The following is a 20,511-nucleotide window of genomic DNA, read 5'->3' on the forward strand; positions in this document are numbered from 1 at the left end:
GATTTCTGGATAGGCTTATAAATGTTCACAAATATACTCGAGGCAGGCTCGGCACAACAGTGAAGTAAATTTTTTTTTTTTTGGAAATATCTATGAGGCTATACTTGCTTCCATCATTCAAAATTTTTATTTCGGGAGGAAAACACACTAGAAGTTAAACTAGTGCAGCACAAAGCAAAACATTTTGAATGTGTTTAATGCGAAAAAAAGTCTACAATTTTATTGGTACTAGGCAAGATCTTGGAGATACCTTTCAAAGGACATTCAGTTTTCAAGAAGGAATTGGGGCAGAGACATTCTGACATTAATAAGAAGGAGTAAATAATTGGCATTACTTGCACAGGGGAAATGATTCAAGTATGACATAATTAGATAATATTAAGTGAGAAATTAAGTGGTAAAAAGATTTTGGTTTAACAGGAAAAACTGTGTGCTGAAAATTTGCCTATTAAATTAATTTCACTGCAAGTTCCCTGTGAAGCTTTAAGTCTCAGGGGGTCATTTGTCAAATCTTCAGTTAATGTTTCATTGAAAGTAATTTAAACTTGTTGGAGAATTAGGAAAAAAAAAAAAAAGTAAAATTTGCAAGTGTACATTATCTCCCCCCAGCTCCATGCTGTCTTGACCCTTCTGGCTGACTTTTTGGCTGCTGCTCATCAAATATTGAGCAGCTGTTGGTGTTGCATTCACTGCACATCCCCGTAAAATAGAATCAAGCTTGGACTTGCCAAGCACACAAGAGGAGCTAAAGGGGAAAAAAAGAAAAAGGAGGGAAAAAAGGGGGAAGAAAAAAATAGGCTGTTGCTAACGTATTGCATCCTGAGCTGGGATTAGTGAAGTTACCTGTCACTTTTCCACTTGTCCTTGGCAATTGTGTCATCCGTGCTGGAGGGAGAGACCAGCATGTTCAGTACCAGTTCAGTTTTTGCTGCAGCTGCCCCTTGAGCTTATCAAAAAGCAAATATAAATGAGAGCATTAAAAAATAAAGAAATGCCTAGTCACAGAAGAATATTCAACAGCCTTTGTTTGGGAGCGGTTCAGAACCAGAGACAATGGAGCTGGGATGACCCAAGGTGTCCTAACAGCAGCCCTGTGAGAAGTGGACGTGTAAAGCTGCTCTCTTCCTGCTCTTTTTAATGGATGCAAAGTTAATGCACATTTAAGAGGAAGAAACTGGTTTTAAATTCTATTTCTAAATACTTTAGCTGATATTTTCTAAGGCTTAGGTGAAGGTATTTTAATTGTAAAAAAGACTGTGCATATTCACGAAAATGTTTCGTTTCACTGGGCAGGTGAATTGTAAGCTTCTTCAAGAAGACAAAGTCCTGTGAAAGATCACAAGTGTTTTTGACACCCTTGCACATAAATCATAATTTGTGTAGATTTATCCCATTAGAGATAAGCTTTGCTGGCATGATTAGAAACTTTGTCATGAGTTTGGTGGTAATGTATTAGCTTAAATGTATTTGGCGTGATTAACATCAGTTTAACTTAATTCATTACATGTGCGATTAGAAATGCAGTGTGGGGTTTTTGTCTGGTTTCACCAGTGTAACTGGGAAGAGTCGTGCACAGCATGGATTAGTCTGGTGTGTGGCAGAGTCTTGAAAAAACTGTCGTGCCCACTTAGCGTCCATGAAACAGAAATCCATTTCAGCAGATTTGGAGAAGTAGCTAGTAGCAGTGCTATGGCAATTTCAATTAAAGGTCTGAGAAAGGTAATTATGTTTACATACCAGCAGTCTGATTAAATGTAAACTAATTATGCAAAAAGCTTAAACTGTGACCTGAATTACTCTTGCTGAATCACAGCTGAATTTCAGGAGAGTTTTTGGATAGCATATTATCATTGCAGAAGCTTTCCTTTTTTGTAGATGTGTGATATTACTGATACTGTTGGAATAATCTGACCTTCCCTTCCTGTTTCTCTACTTCTGCCATCCAGCCTCAAGCATAACCTTCAGCTAATTCTGCGTTCAACTCTTCAAAACCCTGTTCACAAAGCAAGAGGTATTCAGTTCCACTGGTACAAAAAAAAAGGGGAATATGAAGTCTTTGTGTAGATGGTTAATCTTTTGAAGCAAGTATGAATTCAGAAGGATTTGCTATGCCGATGTTAGAAGAACTATGGTGTATGCAATGCTGGAGTTCAACTAGTAACATAGAACAACAGCCCTGAAGACTTATGCATCATGATCTGACGCAAGTATAAGCTGCAGTTTTAAACCTCTAATACACAACAAAATCATAGAATGGAAGAATAGTTGAGGTTGGAAGGGACCCCAGGAGGTAGTTGGTCACCTCCTCTGCGCAAAGCAGAGCTAATTTGAATGTTGCATTGGGTTTGCTAAAGTCCTGCATCCTTTCTGTATGTTCCTGCAGCACCAATGTTTCCACTAGGGGACAAAGCCCATTAGGTTTGAGTGAAAAAATACCCACATCAAAGTTTTGTCTGGCTCGTATTTCCTTTTGATGCAATATAAATCAGTCTCAGAGCCTGAATCACAAGCCTCAATATAGCATTCCATCATGCTTTCATGCAATTTCAATATTGAGATCAAAATACATAGAAAAACTGGGATGTGTATTCAACAGTGAACATCATCCCACAACTTCAGATCTGCAACTTTTACATCTATTTTAATACTCATATAAAAATGTGAACAACTGTAGCAACAAAGGAACAATTAAATTCAATTAGAACTGACTAGTGTTATGGTATTGTGAAGAGATTATATCTTCTAATTTTGAAAAAGTGATTGCTTTTACAGTTCAAGGATTACAGCGCCTCCAGTCCTAAAAATGTAACCTTCTAAATTGAATAGGTCTCAGAATAAGTCACCTTTTTCCCATTCTTAGTCCAAAAGGAGCAGAGCCCTAATGCCCTACAGTGTTTTTGCTTCTGCTTGCAAAATGACCTCTGTAAGAGCTGCTTCAACTGGTTGCTTGCTTCTGTATGCTGTAGACTATAGACAATTCCCATAGCAGAAACATCACTGCAAATTGTCTTTTTTTTTCCTACAGAATTTGTTTTGTTTCTGTTCATTGCCTACATGGAAGACAGAAACTTACTGAAGATCTGAAGTTCATCCCAATAAACTGACCTTAATACTCTCAAAACAGGTATATATCATTATGAGAATGTGGATTATTGCTGTGATATTTATAGTGTATAATCTGTTAATTATAGAAATTCATGCTTTTTAAAGCTATTTTGGAACAAAGTCTTCAGTTTCTAGTATTGTTGGCAAGCAGCTTATATTGTTGCATGAAAGTATGTCTCTGTTTTTATGTACTCGGTGTTTTTTTGAGAGGGATAATTTAATGCTTTTGAAAGTAGTGGAGGTTCAGCAATAGCAGATGCGGAATTTTGGTCATGCGATTCCTGCTGTGTTAAAGAACTGGCGCGCACGTGTACACAGCCAGAGTGGATTTGGCGCTTGTACCAAGGCCTTACAAACCTTAGGCTGAACATTGCAAAGATAAAAACTTACTATTTTTTCCCCTTTGTAGTTGTGCAGTGTATCAATCAGCCCAGGGATTCCTTTAAAGCACCTCTACTTGTGGTAGGTAGAAAAACTGGGATGCACAAGTAGCCCCCTCTATTCAGTAAGTACTGATGCCTTTGTCAACAAGCTTTTCATGGGTTTAGAAATAACAAATAGCATCTTTTGAAGATCAAAGAGATCAGTGACAATTGTTTTGGGTTTTTCTTGGTTATCTTTTAAGTATTCAGGGAAACCAAGTGCAAGGTACTAAAGTGTTTTGGCTAAAGATGAAAAATGGCTCTTGACTTTAAAATCCAGAACCAGTCTAGGCCTTCAGTGCCTCTTAATTAAAGTTTTCTCATTTCTTTTCTGATATGGTTACTAATTTTGTCATTTTAAGTGTTCTGACTTCAGCCCGGGAAACATAACTTTCATACTGATATTTAACATATCCAAGATTAGAAACAATGTGTATCCTACAGTTTTAATTTTCTGACTATTGGTGTGATTTGATTAAAGAGGTATTCAACTAGGTACAATTCCCAAGGAGCTGGACAAAAATCAACTTTTCCTATTAATAAGGATTTTGCAACCTTTTCAATAATTTTCAGTTTGTTTTAAACAGCCAAGGAGGAGTAATCTCTTAGCCACATAACTTTTTTTGAGCTGATGGACTAGATTTTGATTATCAGGTCTCAGGAAACTTCTCTATTCCACTTAGTATTAATGTGATAAATAATATGCATATCACATAACATATTTAGGCCTTGTTGTCAGTCTCTAATGAATCAGAACTTTGTTTCATGTTGCCAGATATTCTGATCTCCTCTTCACTCCTGCTTATCAGGAGATTGCTTGGGCGTATAATCGGTACTGACAGTCTCAGAAACAGCCTTTTCAATTATTTATTGCTTTGGTATCTTCCTGTTTTAAACCCTGACCTGCCTGAAAGTGTTGTAGACTTATCTGAGGAAAAAATATTATTTAGACAAATAAATTTAAAAAATAATAATTCTTGTTGACATTGGCTGGATCAGCAGATCACATCACTTTCCTAACTCCTTTTGCCTTGTTAGTTCAAACCTGAGTTTTTTTCCATGCTCTTGTTGCTTTTGTCAAATTCTTTTACTTCATCTCAGTGAAGAGTCAAACCTTTTCTTCTACAAGTCAATTTGTATGGCTTAGGGAACAGTCTTGTTCCTGTATTCATTTTGGCCATAGTGCTGTTGAAATTATGAACAAGGAGGTTTATGCTAGTAGTGGCGTTTTAGGGCTGAAAAAGTCTTAATGTTGGCATTGTCTGTTACTGTTTGCTACTTTGGATCAATTTCTCAAGTTAATGTTATGTCTGATAACTCATGGTGGGACAAGAGCTCAAACTGAGGGGGCTAGGAGCAGACAGAGCGATCTTTCCTTAGTTATATGGCTGGGCATATCCAGAAGTTGTCTTTTGCCAAGGACATGTGGAGCTCAGAAGCTTCCTCAAGGTCCAATACTTGCTTGTGCAGCATGGCCCGTGGGCAGCTGTGCTGGACCAGGCAGGGAGCAGCCATGTGCCTCTCCGCAAATTGCCAGCTGAGTGCTCGCCCAGTGCCCACCGTGCTGGTGCAGGGGCTGCTGCAGCCATGGCTTCCCTGGGAAAGCACACCAAAACATCGTGACAAACCACAGGAACCCTCCCCGCTGCCTGGCGCTGCAGGTGCTGTGTGCCACCACGCACCTATGCTTCGGCCTGGTTTGTCTTCTGAGGATCAAGGTATAAGGTTCCCTGGAGAAACATATAGAATATTAATGTGCAAGATGAGTGTTGCTCCTGTTTCTGGCTGTGGTCTGGATAAGGCAGGTAGTTGAACTGTCTCCTCTTCTGCTATCTCCCTGCTTTTTCTAGTGGGGCTGATTGTAACCTATTGGAGTAAGAATAAGAATATTTCTAAAAGTGTTGTGCTGTCTTGAGATTTTCTGAACCAAGCTGATGCAGATTTAACCCTCTAACTCCAGACACGGGGATTTAAATTGATGTTTGCGTTTCCAGAGCTCAGTTTGGGAGAGAGCTGTTTGTTAAGAAGTTCCTAGACCCATTAACAGACATTCTCTTTTATCTGACTTCAAGTGAAAGCAGTTTTGCTTTAATTCACTGTTTGAAGTGGTGTGACAGCATATGCAGTGCTAGGCTTTGAAAAGTCACAGAGCTGTGTGTCATCAACCTAGAAATGACAAATCGCATCATGCTGATTAACGGCGTTACCTGGAGGAAGGATAGTGATGTGACATTGCACTAGATGTGATCAAGAACTTTAAGGGATCCTATAAATAATGTCTGTTGAGGGCAGAGGACAGATCTCCTTTTGATGCAGACAGACATCTGTTTGTTAAAACAAGACTTGGGTCTAGTCAAAGCAGTCCCAGTCTAGCCTGTATTACATTGCAAAGGATACATTAGGATATTATCCTCTACAATCAACACTGTTAACTTCAGCTCTCTGATAACCAGTGCTAAAACACTACCAGATTGACTACATTAATAAATCATTAAAAAGCTCTGAGCTGTGTGTATGCTACAGCATGACTGACACCTCAGATGATTTCCCAGTAGAGATGACTTGTCACTGAAGAACAATTTGAGTAAGCTGCATTGACTCTACTACACATTTAGTAACCAATATGCTGAGCAAAGGTATTTAGATACTTGGTCTAGTAATGCGGATGGCAGAAGTATGTATTTGAGCATGGTCGTTTGATTATTTCGGGCTCATTTGCCATCTTTTTAATGTTTAATTCCAGGGGAGTGAGTTTGCCGAAAACTACGTAATCACAACAGCAAGTTCTAAGGAGTTATTCAGAATACTGACAGACTTAATGTAATACACACACCACCTGGAGATCTGCACTGAGAACCTGTATACAAAGCAGCGTGAAATTATTCAAAATGACTATAACTAAAAGAAGAAGAAAAATATGATAACACAAGTGAACAGAATATTTCTTGCCCACAGGTGGTTTGATTCTGACAGATGAAGTTACCTTTATTATCTGCAATACTTGGATGACTTAATGGAGTGTGCTGTCAGCAGGTTTGTTGATGACACTGAACTCGGAGGAGTGGCTGTGTATATTTAATGAACTTGTGGCAATGGTGTTTTTTAAAGCCAGCCAAGTGCTACCAAGGTTTACTTTTATTTGATACTGCACAATTACTTGGATGCAGAAAGGGTATCTAATAGAGAGAGTGAACTCTCTCTGGAGTTGACCAATACAAGAGAGTAGACAAGGAATAATTGTTGTAAACATACCCCAAGCATTGTATTGAACATATTATTGCTATGAGATGCCTAAAAATAGCATCCCAGGATTTGCCTGGAAAGCTCTTGTCTGTACTAAAGACGAATGGATATGCCACTTAGAGCATAATATTTAATGACAAAAGCAATGTTGACACAAACTAAATTGCTTTAAAGCAAGGTCAGTCATTTTTCATAAAGGGAAAGCTTTGTGTTTCTACCAGTCAACATTTCCTACCAGTGACCTGATTGGGCTGACACATATACAAGGATGGAAGAAATTATTCTACTATATATAAATACAGATATGCTTCTGGTTTTCAGTTTAGCTGAGCTGAACAAATATTAGCTTGGAATGATCTGAAACTGAAACATTGCAATAAATCGAACATTTTTTGTGGGTTGAACGGAGGACTATATTCAGTCACAAGTAAATTGAAATTTCAACTGCCTTAATAAAAGCAAAAGGCTTGACTCATAAAATGGAAAAAGCTGAAGAGAAGCTCTAATTTGCAAGGCAGTTCAGCTCAAAACTATTTTTCTTTTATTTATTATGAATAAACTTTTCTTAGGGTAAAATCCTTCAGCTCTATATTTTAAAAATAAGTGCATGTATTTCCAAGGGAAAGGCAGAATCTACAATGTTTATTAATTCTCCCCAGTAGCAATAAACTTTTCTTGGTAAAGATGAAAGCTAACCCTTTCTGTACTTAGAAAAGTTTTGTTTCAGGACAATGTCTGCTTTCATAACAAATTAACCTCTTCTTTCTCTCTATTTCAGATGCCAGAATTTTAAGATTGGAGTCTACCTGGAACTTGGAGAACTACATGTGAAGTTGAGGTGAGGTGATAATAAGCACTAAAACAGTATACTACTAAAAGTGGATTTTTCCCTTTTGAGCATCATTTTTCCCCTGATGTAAGGGGGATGATCTGTATTTATTATTTCTGTAGAATTCAAATGTTTATAGTAATTTACAGAATTTAATAAGTTCATATATTAATTTTAATCAAAAAATACCTTGGAAAGAATTTAAAATATGAAGGGCTTTGGGTAGGTGGGAACGAGCTGACTCTGGCCAGCTGCCCACCCAGCCTACCTTTCACTCCTCCTCAACAGGATCGGAAGAAAATAAGATGGAAAAACTGGTGGGTTGAGATGAAGATGGGGAGATGACTTACCATCTACTGTAGTAGGCAAAACAGACTTGACCTGGGGATAATAAATTTATTGCCAATTAGAAATAGAGTTCTTTACATCCCTGCCCTGAGTAGCACAGGTCATTGGTGAATGGGGCCTGTGGTCAGTCACAATAGTAATTTCTCTTTTCTTACCATCCTCTTCTTACTTACACCCTGCTCCACTCTGGGCCCTTCCCACAGGCTGCAGCCCTTCAGGATAAACCTCCTCCCGCATGGGCTGCCATGGGGGTAGCTGCTCCACTGTGGTCTCCTCATGGGCTGCAGAAGAATCTGCTCCAACATTTGGAGCTCGTCCTCCCAAAAAGACGTGACCTAAAGAAGCTACTATGAGAATCATAGAATCAATGAAGTTGGAAAAGACCCTCAAGACCATCAGGTCCAACCATCAGCCTGACTTGCTGAGTCCCATCACTAAACCATGTCCCAACTTGAGACCATTTCCTCGCATCACTTGTCACTTGTGAAAAGAGACTGACACCCTCCTCACTGCAGCCTCCTTTCAGGTAGTTGTAGACAGCAGTGGGGTCCAGGAAGTGGTGCTGCCATCCAGAGGGACCTGGGCAGGCTGGAGTCATGGGCTGCCAGGAACATCCTGCAGATCCACGAGGGGAAGTGCCAAGTGGTGCCCCTGCAGAGGAACAACCTCAGGGACAGCAAGCTGACCAGCTGAGAAGCGATGTGACAGAACAGACCCTGGGCCAGAAATTGCCCTTGCAGCAAAACCAGGCTGATGGTACGCAGGCTGCATCAGGAGGGATCCTTCCTGCGGTGAGTGCCGGTGAGACGCACCTGGAGAGCTGAGCGCAGTGCTGGGCTCCATGCTGCGAGGGGGAGTGGCCGCACTCGAGAGAGTCCAGCATAGGAATGCTTGAGACTGGAGCATATATCCGGGAGAAAGCCAAGAGCTGGCACTGTTCAGCCTGGAGAAGAGGAGGCTCAGGGGCATTTTACTGGGGTGTATCACTGTCAGATGGGAGGGAGTCAAAAGATGGAGATGCAGGCTCTTTTTACTGATGGATGTTCAGATGTGTTCTTTATTTTTGTTTTGATAGTAAGTGGCAGGAAATATAATAAGATTTTGAATGCTGCAAGGTCATGTTTCAGGTAGGTCTAGCTGGAAGAAAGATTGCGCATTTGTTATTTTGTCCATTTTGACTTTCCATAAGAATTTTTTCCAGTGTCCTCTTTCCTTTCTTTAGCATGCAGTCTCAGCCTTCAGCAAAATCTTAATTTCAACTTTCAACCTTAGGGACTGAAGTTGCTCCTAATTTCATCCCCAAACGTGTATTTTTCTTACTAATGTTTTGATTTTGGAGGAGGGGAGGCTGGGAAGAGAAGGAAAGGCAGAGTAAGGAGTGTGTTATCTTTGCAGTATCTTCAGGATGCTGGGTACTCCCTTGTCATTTGGTCTGCACATTTCTGTGGTAACATCCTGCAGGAGGTTATAATCATTACTGAAGAACAGTTTCAGTGTAATTTTGTCTCTTACTGACTCAGCACTGTAAATTTTTAAAGCTTTGAGCCCAATTGCCCTGTACAATAAAATAGTCTTATTCCTTTTTTACTTGTATTTAAATGAGATTATACTATTACAACACTGGGTAACCGAATGGAAAATCAGGATCTCTTTTTTTTTATGCTTATATCTTCTGTGCTGAGCTGGTTGAAGATGCCATTCTTTAAAAGCTTCACCAAAGGTCTATAAGTCACTTTTTTGAGGGATGGGAAATGCATGCTTTATAGAGTGGGGCACAGCAGGATGCAGCTAAACAGTGTATCTGAGTAGGACTACATCTAAATTGAAGTTTGCGCGCACAGTTCACCAAACACTGTGCTGCAGATTTATTATATTGTTGTAAGCACAATTTTACTGTGGGCAGCAGAGGAGCATGTAGGTTTTCCCTCTAGCAGTACGTGCCTGTGCTGCAGTGCAATTGTTTGCAGCAGTGAGATGTGGCCTCTGTCTGATACCATTTTCCCTGTATCCAAATTCAGATCAAGGTTGTGCTGCTGTTTGTTGCAGGTGAATTACTTTGTCTGGTGTCCTGACATGAATGCTGATCTTAAACAGAAATTGTCTGGGAGCTGGGGGAGAATTGAATGGTGGTGAAGAAAACTCTTGTTTAAATGAGACATAAAACTGATTCTGGCCTGAATGCATCTATTAAATACTTTCCTGCAGTCTTCTGGAAGGTCTTGTATCTGATGATTCACCTGTCTGTAATGTGCCTTTGACCCAGTTCTCCTTGGCTTTTTCAGGGAAATTGGTAATCAGCGGCATGTTGTCACACCTCATCCACAACAGTGGCTACTTCCAAGCAACGAGTGAGGCGCTTCATCTCCCTGGGATCCCATGTACCCTTCTGCTTTAAAAAGAGAGGCAGCCCAAGGAACTTAAGGCCCTGATGCCATTCCTCTTGCATTGTGCACATGGTTTGTCAGCCTGGACTAAAAGGTGCACTGCTGTTTGAACGCCATGGAAAGCTGCGTGGAAAAGCAGTGCCTCCAAGGATGCCTTCTGTGATCACCCCTGTTAAGCACCTGCTCTCCCTCTTTGTTGCCTTTTGCTGGCCCAGCTGCCAGGTCTGTTTTTATATTTGAGACTGTAGCAGTACCTTGACTGTTCACGTCCCTGTCTATGGAGGTACTGGTGGTGAGGGCACCTGTGAGCGAAATGGTGGCAACAGCCCTGCTATCTAACATTTGTCTGAAGAAATTGGACGTTATTCTCAGTGAACATAATAAGACAACTTTCCTGCACTGCCTAGAGATGACATTTTAAAGTAACAAGAGTTATGTTAAACTAGAAAAAGAAAATTAAGTGAATGCTTGCTGGGTATTGTGTTGATCAGTTAAGATCCTTTCAGTCTACACAAATGGTTCTTCTCTGTGGCATGGTAGGTTTGTCCTGAACCTTGTCCTTTCATTCGTTTCATTTTGTTTTTATCAAACTATCATTTATGAAAGCAATCTGGCAAATATGGTACAATACAGACTGACTTGTGGTATTTCATCTGATCAGATAGATGATGCCCATTTCAATTTCTGTGTGTGCCAAAGTTGAAGCCCAGTACCATCATTTTATCTGCAAGCATTATATGTTTACATTTCCAGACTGTTTTAGCAGAAGTGCCTGGCTATTTGGGGATAATGCAACCTGTTCGTGCTGTGTACTGTGCATGAAAAAAGTCCACAAGCACAGGGCTTCCTGTCGAAAGGATTTGGACACCACCAGTCTGACACCAGAGCTTTGGAGCCACATCCCTGAAAGATTTTCTTTGAAGTATCAAAAGATTTACAGGGGGCCTGTGGTCTGAACACTTCCAGTGTGGTGAAGTAGAAGAAACCAGAAACCAGTCGTGGTAAGAAAAATTACTTCCTAAACCTCTATTGTTGTTTTTTACAATTTTATACATGAGTTATGTTATTTTGTTTTCTATTGCTGGGTGCATTGAATATCAACCCTTCCACATTTTTTGGCAAGACACTTCATCAGTGGCAAACAGTAACCCTGCTATTCTCCCCATATCTTTAATAATTATCATTTGAAAGGTTTTTGCAATGAGAAAATGAGAGAGCATTTCAGTTTTTCCACAGTTTTTTAATAGCTTGAAGAGTTATCCAGGAGAAGAAATGGTTGCTGTAATTGGCCTAGAACTAATGAAAGAAGAGCTTTGATGAAACGTATTGATATTTACCATGGTCTGCCCACAGAAGCAAATTTCTTCATTAATTCTTTTTTCTTTAAATTCAAATTAATCTTGGGATAGTAAATATTAAATGCTCTCCGTTTAGAAGGAATAGAATTTGTCACAGAGCAGTGGCACTGTGGCATTTGTAGAGACTTTTCCATCACTAAGGGATAATCGGCTTAATGATGGTGTGAACAGATTGCTAACTGCTGTGGTGGGCTTTCTGGGCTGGAGGGAGGACGATAAAGTCTGGCAATGTCAGCGGGTAGCTGGCAAGAAAGTACGTTTGGTTTCTGTACCAAATGTCATGACATTTTTGTTTTGTCTTTATTTTTCTTGTGGGCTCTCGTTCTGAGCAGCAGCTTTATTGCAGAGTGCCATTGTATCACATCTAAGCTGTTTATGGTATGTGATAGCGTGGTCTGGGTGCACTGAAAGGCTCCCTGCTCACTCAGAGCTTAAACACAGGGTGGCAGGACTGCCTTTGTACGGTTACAGGCACGTGCTGGAGCCTGCCAGCTGCTTGCTTTATTCTGTGTCCCGGACTGTACAGGGTGTGTCTGTGTATGGCCAAGTGGGCATGTTTTCTTTTCAAGGAATGCTTGTATGCAACTAGTGCAATTAAAGTTGTTAAACATCATTAGCAATTCTGCAGCATCCTTGTCTGATGCTACAGAACTAACATCTGCTCCAATTTTAGGCAACTAGTTTCAGTAAGCCACAGATAACTAACTCTGCGGTAGACCTGGGAAATGGGAACATGTATATACCTTGCTCTGCCACTTTCTGAGGTGAAGACAGACTCAAAATCAAATCCAAGTCCCCAGGCTGCTTGCCAGATGCACTCTGTGGCTTGCCAGCATGACAAAAATTAGGGTGCTTGTGAAGTACAAGAGGGTTTTATCGTACTGGGATTACTGATGCCAAATTTCCACTGGTTTAAAATGTGATTGGTGACATTGTACTTATTTTAGAGAAGTGTTTTTAAGTATGAAAGTTACGTAGTTCTGCTCTTAAAAAAAAAAAAAAAAAAAAAGAAAAAAGAAAAAAGTGGGAATTTTCTGGAAATTGTATTCAAATAACTGAATAACTGTGCTAAATGTGGTGAATGTTATGGTCTTAAATCATTGACAACTGTTATTTAAAGTGGTGTTTTCCTTTGTACTTTCCTATGATATGTATTGCCAGCCTTTTTATAAGTTCTGTTAGATCCTCAAAATGAAAGCTACCTCAGTCAAAGATTATTAGGTTGATGCATCCTTCTGTATGGTGGCAAGTGTCTGTGAAGTAGTAAAGTAACCCTGAGTAATTTTCCAGCCTTCTAAGGAAATCTTCTGTAACAACTGTGGAGAAGGCAAAGAACCTAAAAAAAGAAAGTGCAGGTGAATTCCAGGTCACGGCAGAGCAGAAGTCATAGCTCAAGCTCTGAGCAGGTAGGAATTTGTTTTCAATCCAGGTCTTATCTTGTCATGCTCATGAAATGGTCTGCTTTCTTCTGATACTTCAACCCCACCTCCTTTCTGCTGGCTGTAGAGCAAATGCGCTGGCTTTGTACATACCCTAAAACTGAGTAATGATGTGGGAGCACTGATGGGTGAATACGCAGACTGGTCCTGAGCTGCAGGTGCTGAGCTTGGTGTTATCAGCACCTGTAACATAGTTTTAAATATTTGTTGTATTAAATGTGGATAGATATTGCATTTGTGGGATTAGGTGAAGCTCAGTGCGACTTCTGATCTGACAATGCCTTCCTCTCCCTACAACGGTGGAGCTACTAGACAGTCCCCACGGCAGAGGTTTTAAACACGTCCAAGCACTGCACAAGGGAAACAGTGAGGCATCATCCAGAGAACTGGAAGGGTGATGGGAATTTAACTGGGCACATTTTCTTTTCTTTTAGGTTTATGGTATATAAGACAGTTATTAGAATACGCAATCAACCCTGAGTTTCTAAAATTGATATATTTCTTTCCTTGGAATATGTTTCCGAATGAACTGTTAGCATAACTTCAGAGGTCCTTGAGGTATTTAACATATATATGTATATATATATATATATATAAATGTAACAAGTGATTTTATGTACAGGTGTACCTATAAATACCTGGACTTAGTTATAAATATTAGATTTAATCTCAGTAAGGACACATTAAAAAAAAAAAAAAAAAAAAGAAATACAGATAGGTATCAATTCCCAGGTCACCTAATTAAGTGGTATCCTTGCTTTGTAACTTTTATTGTGCTAAACAAGGAATGTGTATACTAATTAAGATGACTAATAGTTATGTTCAATCTAATTATAGCACTGCCAGGAGGCACTATAATACTTAAGGGTCTGTCAGTACTTTTACTACAAAATCTTGGTCTTACAAGCTAATCTGCACACCACTATACTGTACTTGCTGCCTTACAATGTCACAGGTTTCACACTGCATGTACTATCGTGATTTGAATGATATTTACTTGAAAGGTGCGTTTTCTTTCTGGTGCTTGAGATGGAAGTTTCAAAGCAAAAATGCTTTTTATTGATTCTGAAACACACATGAGCAAACTTCAAAAGTTTATACTGCAACTTGTTCTATTTGCATAAATATCAATATTTGGGTATTTGAGAGGAATCTCTAATGTTGGCAAAACAGGCCAGGAAGTCTGGCAGGAACAAAATCTTTGCGGTTCCTGTGGCACCATGCCCACCTCAGGGTGGCCATGAAACATTGCTTCTCTTCTAGTATCTGCTACTGCCCTTCTGGTGCAGGGCTACTGAAAAGTAACGTTTGTATCAGTCTGGAATAATAACCAAATGCAACAAATACAATCCTGAAACTAAATCCTCAACTTGAGTAGAGCTTTGCATTCAGTGTTTTTATCTGAGCTGTTTCAGACTGGTGTAATTGAAGGATTTGCTTTTCATTTTATTGGCACAGAAAGTGATGCCCTAGCGTTTACTAAGGCAGAAATGGCAGCAAGGACTGCAGATCATATCCAGAGCACTCTCAGGTCCTGCAGTTCCTGCGAGTATAGGGTGTACATGTAGGATGGGAGCTTTTGAAACTGAATTCATCAACAAATCAGTAGCTATTATGTCATGTCATGAATCAAGAAGCTAGTTGTTAGGATTAACATTTTACTGTGATCTTTTTTGCTGTGATATATTGAGAACTCTTTTTTTTTTTTTAAGTCAAAGATGAAATAGATTTGAAGAACCATAAATATGGATCCACGATAATGTATTTAAAAGGCAATAGCCTTTCTTTTTTAAAGAGCTCAATATGTCTCATGAAGAAATCCATTAAAAACCGTTACTGAAACCATTTTTCAGCATTTTTGTAGTTATAGATGTTGTACTGCTGGAGAATAGCAGAAATATATCGTGTCCTCTCAAAAAAGAGTGAGAGAGATGAGTTTCTTTGATTGGATTGTGTGAATTTTGATATGGTGAAAAGGCAGGGCAAGATGGACAAATCTCACTTTAAAATAATCTAAACCAGGATGTCATGTGGAACACCTGTGGCACAGGGGTGTTTTGTCTGTGACAAGAAAGATATTTTTGACCTGAATATTCAGGGTAGGTGTTGTACAGCTGCAGTAGGTGACAGGAATGATAATTGTCGCACATACCCTGGTGTACTTCAGTACTGCTTATACTGGGGAACTATCTGCAAGATAACACCATTCCAAATCAACAGTGTCTCTGCAAATACCGTAGGACTCATTAAGAGCCATGTCAGTTAGCAGTTTCCAAATGGCAAAGGTGAATTGAGGGTGTTTCATCCCATGAAACATTCATAGAGTATTTCATGAGTTGTCAAAATAGGAGAGACAACAGAGCTGAGGCTGCAGTTTTTTCCTCTAGGCTGAGATTCACAGCTCAGCATGGCCAGAAGATTAGGAGGAGGATTCGCTTCTTATTGGAGTACAGTCGCGTTGCAGTGACAGTCACCAAACTGCACGCTTGGAACATCTCCATGCCAGAATCTGACCTGCAGTGAAAGGGCCCAGCTTGGTTTATTTTGTGCTTCTGTGTTCCTCCAAGCTCCAGCTCTGGAGGCACTCTAGGTGCCAATCTCCCTTCTGCCCCTTCTTTAAGAACTGCAGCACACAATCCGGTGCCAGGTCTGCCTGCTGGGTTTCTGCAGACACAGAACATATACCACGCAGTGAGCATCTCTGGTTGCTGCTCAACTCAGGGTGCTTTTAAAGGCTCTTTTCTAGTTGCCACCACCGCTGCTTCATAGCTTCCACCTTCCCTGAAAGGAAGCTCCCCCAAACCCATCCAGCGAAAGCAGCTCACCAGCCTCAGCTGCTTCCTTCTCCCCGATGCAGTAGTACCTCGTTAAACACACAACAGCAAACATTCCTGATGTGCAGTGTTTACAGCAAGGCCTTTGTGTCATCATACAGTGAGACTTTTTCTTTCACCCTCCGGACATACAGATCAGGGTTAATATTTGCATCATGTTGACAATTTTTGCTTAATGTTATCTTTCATACGCCGCTTGCTTGCTAGAAAATGTGATGCCCTTGTAAGTGTTAGGTTTTCATTCAAGAGGCCATTGAGAGACAATGAAGAACAAAATAAGGCAAGATAAACAAAAGCCTCTTAAGATGAGCTTGGAAATTTTCTGCTGGCCTTTATTCCCTGATGGAGTTTCTGGTACTGCACAAAGAAAAAACATATATAGTCTTAGGAGGTGATAGGCTGCTCAGAATATGAAATCTGTAGCACATTCTGAATATGTTTTGTGTAACAGCAAGAGATTAGGGATTTCTTTCACTGCTACCTAAACAAGCAAATGGAGTAAGGACTTCCAGCTATTCATTATCTATAGTTTACTTCTCTTTTAAGCTTTTATAAGGCAGGATGAATCACCTTGATCTTTGCTAACATTCATTTTCTCAAATCAGCTGTTTTTTGAGCAATGGTGTGGCAAAACAGACATTTGCAGTTTGGTTTTGGCTGATTTTATCTAGATTGGTATTTAGTAGTGGTTTTCAGCAGTCTTTGCTCCTGCTCTTTTTTGCATTTCTATGCATTTGTTCTGAAAGTAGTCAAGAATCTATCAAATGTAAGCTGTGCACAGCCAAGGAGACAGAGTTGAGGGCCTGTGCAAACCCTTCACCAGGCTTGAGAAGTGTTACCCGTGCTGAAGGCTGCTCCCCAAAGGTAAGGTGACTTCAGGGGTGCTTTGGGGTACCTGTGAAGCCAGCAGAGGTGGCTGCGGGCAGCTTCTGCTCTCCCAGCCAGCTGCTGGGCAGGACCAGCAAAGGGTCCTGGTGGGGGTGCCGGCCCCTGCATCCCACCGCCTGCCCAGTGCCCAGGACAAGCCTCTGCTCCACTTTCTGCTGAAACACCGCTTCACTCGTTAGCAGACAGCTGCCAATAAACGGCATCTCTTTAGCAGTTCCAGCATCCTGAATCGGGATAACATGTGCATAAACCAAAACAACTGACGCTACACCTAATACTGCGTTATTTTATCTCCTCCCTAACAGTCTCTAGCCAGTATATGCAGAGATGTGCATCTGCTTTGGCTATGCTCCTTGCTTTTATTTCAACAGACCACAGTAAACTATGGTCATGTCCCTCAATCTGGAGGAGTTTTTAGGCAAGATGTTTTGATTTTAATGGGTCTGCGGTTATCTCAGGTTGGTCAGTGCTTTAGAGTAAATAGCTTCTGTGGTGTGAAAAGCCTTACTCTGGTATGCAGCAGAAGATAAATTCAGTCATTGGAAATCCTTCTTGGGTATTTCAAAGAGATTATCATAATGGTTCCACGTGAGGAGCTCAGACCTTTGAGACGTAGGTGTGTTTGCAGCCTGTCTTGGTGCCGATCGCTTCACTGCTGAATTCCATTTGACGTGCCTCACAATTAAGTGTAATACAGCTGTGGGAATGTAGGTCAGCAGTTTCTTTATTCTACATAATTCTACATTCTTGTTTTCAAGAGAAAAAAACTTTAAAGGAAGCGAGAGAAAATAAAGAGCAGAAAAATTACTTCAAAACGAAGTTTTAATGAAGCTTTCTACTACACATTTAATGAACAGGTACTACGTTTTCCAAGACATTATTAACATAGCTGAATTAGCCTGATGTGCTGCTGCTTTATCCTGAGGCTTTTGATTACCATGACTTGGCTTTATCTCACTGTTCTGCATACTAAATGTCACCTGGGAAAAGAAGCTCCTGAGGCTGAGCCAGGGATGCAGGGGCTGCAGGCCTGTGCGTTATTAAAGAAGGTGTCTGCAGACTCCTCAGCCTGGGCACATATTTCCTAGCGATTCTACTTCAGCTGCATGCCTGCCTGTATGACCTGTCCTCAGTGTCCACTGCAGAAGCCTCCTGGTCTGTGTAGATGTACTGGGACTTGCCTGCGGTGTGATGCCATCAGAAGGGTTTCCCTTTGTCTCGTGGAGCCCGTGGGTGGGAGATCTGCGCTGGATTCCCCAGGGCAGCGGCTTGTCTCACACACACACACACCTGAATCAACAGAAATTGCCTGGCTTATCAGATGTTGAATTTAAAATTCAGTTTCACACTTCCCCTAAGACCAGGATTACCACGAGGTGCTCGATTGATTATTTTTCTCTCACAGGAGCACCAGCCAACGCAGAACAGCCATAATGGAAGACATGAAAGTGCTCAACGTTAATATTTAGCGTGTAGAATCCTGTATTGAGGCCCCATTACGGCAAGGCAGGACGCAGAATAAAAGCAGATTCCTGTGAAAAACACTATTTTAGTTGAGAGAAACAAAAGATGACTGTACCAAACAGATGGGGGCGCTGGATTTAACAACGAGATAATTACTACAGTAAACAGCAGCCCCGGCACACCAGCTGCATAATGTCTTAGCAGAGGCAATCCGATGTAATTTGACAACTTCCAAGCATTTGTTGCACTGTAAAGTCACATTTTTGCATCTTAATCATTACTTGGTCAATATTTTCACTCAGAGTACATCAAGGTACTGACTGTAGGAATTAACCTGAATGTGTATTTACTTTGTGTCTGGCTTGATGTTAGAGCAGAGGCTAGAGATGACTAAACACATGGTGAAAACTAGCTTGAAATTTAATTTCCCTCGTGTGGCTTACCAAAGAACAACAACAACAAAAAACCTCAGCAGCAGCAACAACAACAAAAAAAATTCCATTAAAATAAACTATGCTTGTATTAAAACAAGATGAAAAATATAAGTATGTGCGACTGATAGAAAATAGTCTTCATACAGCTGATTACTAGATTGATTGGCACTGAGATGGATTAATTGATTTTCCTGAGTTTGGCAGGGATAGGGTCTGTCATAACAATTCTTAGAGTTTCACAAATGTTAACTAATCATTTGCCCTCTTGCTGTCAGGTAGTAATTTTGCTTTGTATACAGGTGGAAAAAAACAGCAGCATGAGTTACTTCCCTCAGGTGCCGCGTCCTGCCAGAAGTGGAAGCAGTTTACCACAGTGCCTCAGTGCACAGATGCTGTGAGAATCCCCCTGCCTCTAGGTCTGGGAGTTTTGTTTTCATTGTGTCTTTCCAGGGCACAGGGTCCAGATTAGACTGAGGTATCTACAGGCTGAACAGGTAAAGTTTTTATGAATGTTGTCATCTTTGCTGTAGGAATGAAGCCTACAACTACTGTCCAAATTAATTGCAATCATTGTTCAAGTATTAGGAATCCCCAAATACAGCAAGATTTACCTAGCTTTTCAACTTTGGACAAACATAAATAGTATGGCAACCAGGTATTTCTCCCATTTGTACTACTATTTTTCATGTCCTTTTTGAACTGTGAAAACTGGATTAAAATAGATAAGGCCCTTGTAGCACTGTGTAGATCAGTTGTCCTGGATAGTAGAGTTCGCCTTCCTTGGCGGATAGGGCCAATGCCAATTATCAGCAAGATCAAATACAGTACGTCCTCTGAGACTCTCATCTCTCTCTGCCTTGCTTTACAGTTTCTTCCTTTTTGGTCTGAAGAATTAATAATAAAAAATAATAAAATGACAAGCTAGAAATCAATGTCAAATATAAAAAGTGTTTATTATCCGTGTGAAACCTAATACTGCGTTCCCTGCAATGGCAACAGTTGACTGATGAGGCTGACACATAAGAACATTCTCTCCATTCTCTCATTTTGACAAGTTTGATAGAGCCTTTGACTTGATTTTTTTTTTCCTGACGGATAAAAGGAAATCTGGTGTGCTGGTGTTAATATATATGGATTTTATTTTTGGGTACAGTTACTGTCCACTGAGAAATCCTGATCTTTGGAAACAAAAATCTGAGATCAGCTAGCAATTCTCTCTCCAACTACCCTTGTGATGCTACAGCAGCTCTGCATACCTGTCGCTTCTGCGGCTTCATTTCCCTTCCACGCTGATGGCATGTCTTCCTTTTGCCAGCCAGTGTGTAGAGGCAAAATCAGTTGTTGTTTTCTTACCTTTATAATCCCTGAATTTTCTTACGCATATTAATTGAGAATACCCCCTCATCCCTTTGTGCTCCATCACATTATATAGCCTTCTCCAAGGAGAAGTTGTTTGGCCAGCATGGTCATGTTCAGGATTATTCGCATCAGTAAGATTTGAACAGTGAGCATTTGATTTCACGTGGCACTGCTGCTTCTGGAGATTTCTGCATTCAAAACACACTTACATTTTTGTGTTACAAGGATAAGAAAAATATCCTAGTTAAATGGGGCATAGTTTTGTTTATGCTTTGTTTAAACCAAGGGATAGAATGAGAGAGAATTACAGAACTTGTTCTTAAACTGAAGATTTGTATCTTAAAACTTGGACATCAAATATTAGAAGTGAAAGGCACAGTCCTGCTAAGCTCTGCAACAGACAG

At 40.4% G+C, this 20,511-nt stretch overlaps 2 long non-coding RNA genes across 2 annotated transcripts in view; both read left to right on the plus strand.

Moving 5' to 3' along the window:
• Positions 1 to 3,023: 3,023 nt before the first annotated feature.
• On the plus strand, positions 3,024 to 6,386 carry LOC118248266 (uncharacterized). Its single transcript, XR_004778703.1, has 3 exons — positions 3,024 to 3,124; positions 3,515 to 3,610; positions 6,271 to 6,386. It is a non-coding gene; the product is annotated as an uncharacterized LOC118248266 (long non-coding RNA).
• Positions 6,387 to 10,248: 3,862 nt separating this feature from the next.
• Positions 10,249 to 20,511, plus strand: part of LOC126913432 (uncharacterized) — a 30,312-nt gene continuing 20,049 nt past the window's right edge. The window contains exons 1-2 of the long non-coding RNA XR_007708712.1: positions 10,249 to 11,332; positions 12,980 to 13,095. This is a non-coding gene — a long non-coding RNA (uncharacterized LOC126913432). The remainder of the gene's footprint in view (positions 11,333 to 12,979; positions 13,096 to 20,511) is intronic.

This window comes from Cygnus atratus, chromosome 10, assembly GCF_013377495.2.
Source record: "Cygnus atratus isolate AKBS03 ecotype Queensland, Australia chromosome 10, CAtr_DNAZoo_HiC_assembly, whole genome shotgun sequence".
NCBI lineage: Eukaryota > Metazoa > Chordata > Aves > Anseriformes > Anatidae > Cygnus > Cygnus atratus.